Here is a 9,765-nt window from a genome sequence, read left to right as displayed (position 1 = left end):
TTTTTTGCCTGGGAGTGGTGAAAAGTCTGGCTGAGTACCTTCACCTCTGCCTTTGGTAGGAGGTGTTGTTTCCTTAAATCCACTGGTAAGAGGGGGGAGAAACACTAAGCCTAGTAGTTTGACTCTCTTGACGGGGTTCGTAGCCCCGGAAGGATGAGCCAGCGAAAGGCTCAGTCTAGTATCCATTCCCAAGGAGCGGAGAAAGGCTGGGACTGAGTAGATGGCTCCTGTTCTAGAGGTTCGTAGCCTCTGATGGGGAGACCGCGAAAGGCCCAGCTTGGGATCGGAGAAACACTGAGACTGAGTAGATTGCTCTTCTGAGGGGGGTGCAGCCCCTAAGGGAGTCTTTCGAAAAGCCCAGTGGAGTACCCATTCCCATGCCAGGGGCTGGAAAGTGCCCTATGATGGGAGCAGAGAAAGACTTGGTCGGACGCTGATCGGTCGGCTGCTTGGAGTCCGAGGCTGCACTGTGCCCCCTGGGAAACTCGGGGGTGCCGAACATGCACGGGTGATCCCAAAATCACCATGCACTAGTATGGCACTAGCACTGCGCACTTCCCTCTAGGTTAGTGCTTCACGTCCTTACCTCGTCATTTTGGATGGGGTAGGACAATTTTTCACACCCCCACCCCAGCCCTCTGGCTGGGGTCCTCTTTATTATTTATTTCTCTTCTTCTCACGTTCATGCACTTTTCACGTTTTCTGTTTTCTGTAGTTTGTTACTTTTTTTGGGTTGTGTGGTCGACCCTTACGGGCCTTCCATTTCCCCAACGTGCCAAAGCTCTCGCCTTTTGGGGAGAGCTGCGGAACCCCCCGAGGCCGACCCTGAGCCGCAAGGTGGAAGGAAGTCCACTGAGGGTCTCTCCAAACCTTCGGGTGCGGAGGACCCACCGTCCTAACCCTTCCGGGGGTTGAGGAAAGAGGTTCTCTCTAAGCTTCGGTGAATAGGACCCACCGTTCCCTATTTTCCCCTCTTCGGCCTTATGGTTGAGAGGGGTTAAGGGAAAAACGGGGCCCGTCTCCTTCGGGAGATAAGCCCATTCGATAGCACGGCCCCCTTTGCACATGTTTAGGCACAGCACTGGTGGTAGGGAGCACACCTCGGTCTCCTGAGTTTCTTCAAACTCATCTGCCCCACATGCAGTGCATATGGTTTTGCCTATTTTGAGAACAAATTTGTACTGCGATAATATCTGAATAAGGGCCTTTGTGTTGCTTTATGTTTTTTATGCAGGTTATGTATTTTTATGTTGCTAATGTTGTTTTATGTTGCTTTCTGTGGTGTTATTTTGGTCATTTTGCTTTCATTGAAGTTACTATTATGTATGTTAATTTATGATAATATATGTTCATTTATGATAATTTATGCGGTTTCAGATTTTTATGTTGTTTGGGTTGCTTTATGTTATTTTGTGTTGCTTCAAGTTTTTTTATGCAGTTTATGTAGTTTTAGGTTGTTTATGTTGCTTATGTTGCTTTATGTGGTGTTATGTTGGTCCTTTTGCTTTCAGAAAAATTACTACAATTTATGTTAATGTAAGTTAATTTGTGTTAATTATGTTAATTTATGATAATCTATGCGGTTTCCGATTTTTATGTTGTTTGTGTTGCTTTATGTTATTTTGTGTAGCTTCATGTGTTTTTATGCAGTTTATGTAGTTTTATGTTGCTTATGTGGCTTTATGTGGTGTTATTTAGGTCCTTTTGCTTTCAGAAAACTACTACAATCTATGTTAATCTATGTTAATGTATGTACATTTATGTAAATTTATGTAAAATTATGTAAATTTGTGATAATTAATGCGGTTTCAGATTTTTATGTTGTTTGTGTTGCTTTATGTTATTTTGTGTTGCTTCATGTATTTTTATGCAGTTTACGTAGTTGCTTATGTGACTTTATGTGGTGTTATTTAGGTCATTTTGCTTTAATTGAAATTACTATAATTTATGTTAATTTATGTTAATTTATGATAATTTGTGATAATTTATTCGGTTGCAGATTTTTATGTTGTTTATGTTGTGTTATGGTTTTTGTGTTGATTTATGTTTTTTTATGCAGGTTATGTAGTTTTATGTTGCTAATGTTGTTTTATTTTGCTTTATGTGGTGTTATGTTGGTCCTTTTGCTTTCATTAAACTTCCTACAATTTTTGTTAATTTATGTTAATTATGTTAATTTACGTAAATTTATGATAATTTATGTGGTTTCAGATTTTTATGTTGTTTGTGTTGCTTTATGTTATTTTGTGTTGCTTTATGTATTTTTATGCAGTTTATGTAGTTTTATGTTGCTTATGTGACTTTATGTGGTGTTATTTAGGTCATTTTGCTTTCATTGAAATTACTATAATTTATGTTAATTTATGTTAATTTATGTTAATGTATGTTAATTTATGTTAATTTATGATAATTTGTGATAATTTATTCGGTTGCAGATTTTTATGTTGTTTATGTTGTGTTATGGTTTTTGTGTTGATTTATGTTTTTTTTATGCAGGTTATGTAGTTTTATGTTGCTAATGTTGTTTTATTTTGCTTTATGTGGTGTTATGTTGGTCCTTTTGCTTTCATTAAACTTCCTACAATTTTTGTTAATTTATGTTAATTATGTTAATTTACGTAAATTTATGATAATTTATGTGGTTTCAGATTTTTATGTTGTTTGTGTTGCTTTATGTTATTTTGTGTTGCTTTATGTATTTTTATGCAGTTTATGTAGTTTTATGTTGCTTATGTGACTTTATGTGGTGTTATTTAGGTCATTTTGCTTTCATTGAAATTACTATAATTTATGTTAATTTATGTTAATTTATGTTAATGTATGTAAATTTATGTTAATTTATGATAATTTGTGATAATTTATTCGGTTGCAGATTTTTATGTTGTTTATGTTGTGTTATGGTTTTTATGTTGATTTATGTTTTTTTTATGCAGGTTATGTAGTTTTATGTTGCTAATGTTGTTTTATTTTGCTTTATGTGGTGTTATGTTGGTCCTTTTGCTTTCATTAAACTTCCTACAATTTTTGTTAATTTATGTTAATTATGTTAATTTACGTAAATTTATGATAATTTATGTGGTTTCAGATTTTTATGTTGTTTGTGTTGCTTTATGTTATTTTGTGTTGCTTTATGTATTTTTATGCAGTTTATGTAGTTTTATGTTGCTTATGTGACTTTATGTGGTGTTATTTAGGTCATTTTGCTTTCATTGAAATTACTATAATTTATGTTACTTTATGTTAATTTATGTTAATTTATGAAAATTTATGATAATGTATGATAATTTATGATAATTTATGTGGTTTCAGATTTTTATGTTGTTTGTGTTGCTTTATGTTATTTTGTGTTGCTTCATGTATTTTTATACAGTTTACGTAGTTTTATGTTGCTAATGTTGTTTTATTTTGCTTTATGTGGTGTTATGTTGGTCCTTTTGCTTTCATTAAACTTCCTACAATTTTTGTTAATTTATGTTAATTATGTTAATTTACGTAAATTTATGATAATTTATGTGGTTTCAGATTTTTATGTTGTTTGTGTTGCTTTATGTTATTTTGTGTTGCTTTATGTATTTTTATGCAGTTTATGTAGTTTTATGTTGCTTATGTGACTTTATGTGGTGTTATTTAGGTCATTTTGCTTTCATTGAAATTACTATAATTTATGTTACTTTATGTTAATTTATGTTAATTTATGAAAATTTATGATAATGTATGATAATTTATGATAATTTATGTGGTTTCAGATTTTTATGTTGTTTGTGTTGCTTTATGTTATTTTGTGTTGCTTCATGTATTTTTATACAGTTTACGTAGTTTTATGTTGCTTATGTGACTTTATGTGGTGTTATTTAGGTCATTTTGCTTTCATTGAAATTACTATAATTTATGTTAATTTATGTTAATTTATGATAATTTATGATAATTCATGCGGTTGCAGATTTTTATGTTGTTTATTTTTTGTTATGGTTTTTGTGTTGATTTATGTTTTTTTATGCAGGTTATGTAGTTTTATGTTGCTAATGTTGTTTTATTTTGCTTTATGTGGTGTTATGTTGGTCCTTTGGCTTTCATTAAACTTCCTACAATTTATGTTAATTTATGTTAATGTATGTTAATTTATGTAAATTTATGATAATTTATGTGGTTTCAGTTTTTTATGTTGTTTGTGTTGCTTTATGTTATTTTGTGTTGCTTTATGTATTTTTATGCAGTTTATGTAGTTTTATGTTGCTTATGTGACTTTATGTGGTGTTATTTAGGTCATTTTGCTGTCATTGAAATTACTATAATTTATGTTAATTTATGTTAATTTATGATAATTTATGATAATTTATGCGGTTGCAGATTTTTATGTTGTTTATGTTTTGTTATGGTTTTTGTGTTGATTTATGTTTTTTTTATGCAGGTTATGTAGTTTTATGTTGCTAATGTTGTTTTATTTTGCTTTATGTGGTGTTATGTTGGTCCTTTGGCTTTCATTAAACTTCCTACAATTTATGTTAATTTATGTTAATGTATGTTAATTTATGTAAATGTATGATAATTTATGTGGTTTCAGATTTTTATGTTGTTTGTGTTGCTTTATGTTATTTTGTGTTGCTTCATGTATTTGTATGCAGTTTATGTAGTTTTATGTTGCTTATGTGACTTTGGCCCTTATTCTGGTTGGTGCGGTCAGAGCCGCACACGGGGCTCCGACCGCACAAACCAAGGGCCGCCCACCCGACGGATCGCCACGGCCGTCCATACACGGACGGCTGGCGATCCGCACAAAAATGGTGGAGGCTACGCCTCCACCATGGTGGGAGCTGCCCCCTGCCTTCGATGGTCGACGACCATCGAAGGCAGGCCCGCACGCCGCGGCAGCTCCCGCAAGCTCAGACCACACGGACAATCGTCCGTGTGGGAGCTTAAAAGGGGGCTGAAAGCTGACATCCGGCGACGTCAGCTTTCCGCCCCCATGTCATGGTAATGAGGGCGTCATGCCCTCATTACCATGCATACGCCCCGCGTTTGCATGGGAACGCCCATGAAACGCGGGGCGTACACATAGGGAAATGAGGGGCTGAAGCCCCTCACGCCCCTATACGCCCCCTTTGCGGCGGACGAAATCCGTCTGCGGCGAAGGGGGCTGCACATGCGCAGAATGACCTCTGCGCATGTGCAGAACAAAAACATCGGCGGTACGGCCGCACGCGGGCCGTACCGAGCCGATTAGAATAAGGGCCTTTATGTGGTGTTATTAAGGTCATTTTGCTTTCATTGAAATTACTATGCACGTGTTTAGGCACAGCACTGGTGGTAGGGAGCACACCTCGGGCTCCTGAGTTTCTTCGAACTCATCTGCCCCACATGCAGTGCATATGGTTTTGCCTATTTTGAGAACAAATTTGTACTGCGATAATATCCGAATAAGGGCCTTTGTGTTGCTTTATGTTTTTTTATGCAGGTTATGTAGTTTTATGTTGCTAATGTTGTTTTATTTTGCTTTATGTGGTGTTATGTTGGTCCTTTTGCTTTCATTAAACTTCCTACAATTTCTGTTAATTTATGTTAATGTATGTTAATTTATGTAAATTTATGATAATGTATGTGGTTTCAGATTTTTATGTTGTTTGTGTTGCTTTATGTTATTTTGTGTTGCTTTACATATTTTTATGCAGTTTATGTAGTTTTATGTTGCTTATGTGACTTTATGTGGTGTTATTTAGGTCATTTTGCTTTCATTGAAATTACTATAATTTATGTTAATTTATGATAATTTATGATAATTTATGCGGTTGCATATTTTTATGTGGTTTATGTTGTGTTATGGTTTTTGTGTTGCTTTATGTTTTTTATGCAGGTTATGTAGTTTTATGTTACTAATGTTGTTTTATGTTGCTTTATGTGGTGTTATGTTGGTCCTTTTGCTTTCATTAAACTTACTACAATTTATGTTAATTTATGTTAATTTATGTTAATGTATGTTCATTTATGTTAATTTATGACAATTTATGATAATTTATTATAATTTATGCGGTTTCATATTTTTATGTTGTTTGTGTTACTGTATGTTTTTTTGGCCCTTATTCAGATCTGATCACAGTACAAATTTGTTCTCAAAATGGGAAAAACCATGTGCACAGCAGGTGGGGCAGATGTAACTTGTAAAGAGAGAGTTAGATTTGTGTGAGTTATTTTGTTTCTGTGCAGGATAAATACTGGCTGCATTATGTTTACACTGCAATTTAGATTTCAGTTTCAACACACCCCACCCAAATGTAACTCTCTCTGCACATGTTATCTCAGCCTTTTGGCTAAGATCAAGTGTAGTATCTGTTCTAATCAGTGGGTATGGACTGGCCTCTGGCAGAGAATAGAGAAAGGCTGGACTGAGTAGCTGCTCTGATGGGCGGAGGGTGTGGGACCCCTCTTTTTTGCCTGGGAGTGGTGAAAAGTCTGGCTGAGTACCTTCACCTCTGCCTTTGGTAGGAGGTGTTGTTTCCTTAAATCCACTGGTAAGAGGGGGGAGAAACACTAAGCCTAGTAGTTTGACTCTCTTGACGGGGTTCGTAGCCCCGGAAGGATGAGCCAGCGAAAGGCTCAGTCTAGTATCCATTCCCAAGGAGCGGAGAAAGGCTGGGACTGAGTAGATGGCTCCTGTTCTAGAGGTTCGTAGCCTCTGATGGGGAGACCGCGAAAGGCCCAGCTTGGGATCGGAGAAACACTGAGACTGACTAGATTGCTCTTCTGAGGGGGGTGCAGCCCCTAAGGGAGTCTTTCGAAAAGCCCAGTGGAGTACCCATTCCCATGCCAGGGGCTGGAAAGTGCCCTATGATGGGAGCAGAGAAAGACTTGGTCGGACGCTGATCGGTCGGCTGCTTGGAGTCCGAGGCTGCACTGTGCCCCCTGGGAAACTCGGGGGTGCCGAACATGCACGGGTGATCCCAAAATCACCATGCACTAGTATGGCACTAGCACTGCGCACTTCCCTCTAGGTTAGTGCTTCACGTCCTTACCTCGTCATTTTGGATGGGGTAGGACAATTTTTCACACATCCACCCCGGCCCTCTGGCTGGGGTCCTCTTTATTATTTATTTCTCTTCTTCTCACGTTCATGCACTTTTCACGTTTTCTGTTTTCTGTAGTTTGTTACGTTTTTTTGGGTTGTGTGGTCGACCCTTACGGGCCTTCCATTTCCCCAACGTGCCAAAGCTCTCGCCTTTTGGGGAGAGCTGCGGTCCCCCCGAGGCCGACCCTGAGCCGCAAGGTGGAAGGAAGTCCACTGAGGGTCTCTCCAAACCTTCGGGTGCGGAGGACCCACCGTCCTAACCCTTCCGGGGGTTGAGGAAAGAGGTTCTCTCTAAGCTTCGGTAAAGAGGACCCACCGTTCCCTATTTTCCCCTCTTCGGCCTTATGGTTGAGAGGGGTTAAGGGAAAAACTGGGCCCGTCTCCTTCGGGAGATAAGCCCATTCGATAGCACGGCCCCCTTTGCACATGTTTAGGCACAGCACTGGTGGTAGGGAGCACACCTCGGTCTCCTGAGTTTCTTCAAACTCATCTGCCCCACATGCAGTGCATATGGTTTTGCCTATTTTGAGAACAAATTTGTACTGCGATAATATCTGAATAAGGGCCTTTGTGTTGCTTTATGTTTTTTATGCAGGTTATGTATTTTTATGTTGCTAATGTTGTTTTATGTTGCTTTCTGTGGTGTTATTTTGGTCATTTTGCTTTCATTGAAGTTACTATTATGTATGTTAATTTATGATAATATATGTTAATTTATGATAATTTATGCGGTTTCAGATTTTTATGTTGTTTGGGTTGCTTTATGTTATTTTGTGTTGCTTCAAGTTTTTTTATGCAGTTTATGTAGTTTTAGGTTGTTTATGTTGCTTATGTTGCTTTATATGGTGTTATGTTGGTCCTTTTGCTTTCAGAAAAATTACTACAATTTATGTTAATGTGTGTTAATTTGTGTTAATTTATGTAAATTTATGATCATCTATGCGGTTTCCGATTTTTATGTTGTTTGTGTTGCTTTATGTTATTTTGTGTAGCTTCATGTGTTTTTATGCAGTTTATGTAGTTTTATGTTGCTCATGTGGCTTTATGTGGTGTTATTTAGGTCCTTTTGCTTTCAGAAAACTACTACAATCTATGTTAATCTATGTTAATGTATGTAAATTTATGTAAATTTATGTAAAATTATGTAAATTTGTGATAATTAATGCGGTTTCAGATTTTTATGTTGTTTGTGTTGCTTTATGTTATTTTGTGTTGCTTCATGTATTTTTATGCAGTTTACATAGTTTTATGTTGCTTATATGACTTTATGTGGTGTTATTTAGGTCATTTTGCTTTAATTGAAATTACTATAATGTATGTTAATTTATGTTAATTTATGTTAATTTATGATAATTTGTGATAATTTATTCGGTTGCAGATTTTTATGTTGTTTATGTTGTGTTATGGTTTTTGTGTTGATTTATGTTTTTTTATGCAGGTTATGTAGTTTTATGATGCTAATGTTGTTTTATTTTGCTTTATGTGGTGTTATGTTGGTCCTTTTGCTTTCATTAAACTTCCTACAATTTTTGTTAATTTATGTTAATGTATGTTAATTTACGTAAATTTATGATAATTTATGTGGTTTCAGATTTTTATGTTGTTTGTGTTGCTTTATGTTATTTTGTGTTGCTTTATGTATTTTTATGCAGTTTATGTAGTTTTATGTTGCTTATGTGACTTTATGTGGTGTTATTTAGGTCATTTTGCTTTCATTGAAATTACTATAATGTATGTTAATTTATGTTAATTTATGTTAATTTATGTTAATTTATGTTAATTTGTGATAATTTGTGATAATTTATTCGGTTGCAGATTTTTATGTTGTTTATGTTGTGTTATGGTTTTTGTGTTGAATTATGTTTTTTTATGCAGGTTATGTAGTTTTATGTTGCTAATGTTGTTTTATTTTGCTTTATGTGGTGTTATGTTGGTCCTTTTGCTTTCATTAAACTTCCTACAATTTTTGTTAATTTATGTTAATTATGTTAATTTACGTAAATTTATGATAATTTATGTGGTTTCAGATTTTTATGTTGTTTGTGTTGCTTTATGTTATTTTGTGTTGCTTTATGTATTTTTATGCAGTTTATGTAGTTTTATGTTGCTTATGTGACTTTATGTGGTGTTATTTAGGTCATTTTGCTTTCATTGAAATTACTATAATTTATGTTACTTTATGTTAATTTATGTTAATTTATGAAAATTTATGATAATGTATGATAATTTATGATAATTTATGTGGTTTCAGATTTTTATGTTGTTTGTGTTGCTTTATGTTATTTTGTGTTGCTTCATGTATTTTTATACAGTTTACGTAGTTTTATGTTGCTTATGTGACTTTATGTGGTGTTATTTAGGTCATTTTGCTTTCATTGAAATTACTATAATTTATGTTAATTTATGTTAATTTATGATAATTTATGATAATTCATGCGGTTGCAGATTTTTATGTTGTTTATGTTTTGTTATGGTTTTTGTGTTGATTTATGTTTTTTTATGCAGGTTATGTAGTTTTATCTTGCTAATGTTGTTTTATTTTGCTTTATGTGGTGTTATGTTGGTCCTTTGGCTTTCATTAAACTTCCTACAATTTATGTTAATTTATGTTAATGTATGTTAATTTATGTAAATTTATGATAATTTATGTGGTTTCAGATTTTTATGTTGTTTGTGTTGCTTTATGTTATTTTGTGTTGCTTTATGTA

General features: G+C 34.8%; 1 pseudogene; it reads left to right on the top strand.

The window, feature by feature from the left end:
• The first annotated feature begins 6,282 nt into the window (after nucleotides 1-6,282).
• Nucleotides 6,283-6,418, top strand: LOC146006152 (U2 spliceosomal RNA; annotated as a pseudogene).
• Nucleotides 6,419-9,765: the final 3,347 nt, after the last annotated feature.

This window comes from Crinia signifera, chromosome 5 (genome assembly GCF_055691185.1).
Source record: "Crinia signifera chromosome 5, ASM5569118v1, whole genome shotgun sequence".
NCBI classification, from domain to species: domain Eukaryota; kingdom Metazoa; phylum Chordata; class Amphibia; order Anura; family Myobatrachidae; genus Crinia; species Crinia signifera.
This window is presented reverse-complemented; position numbering and strand designations above follow the sequence as displayed.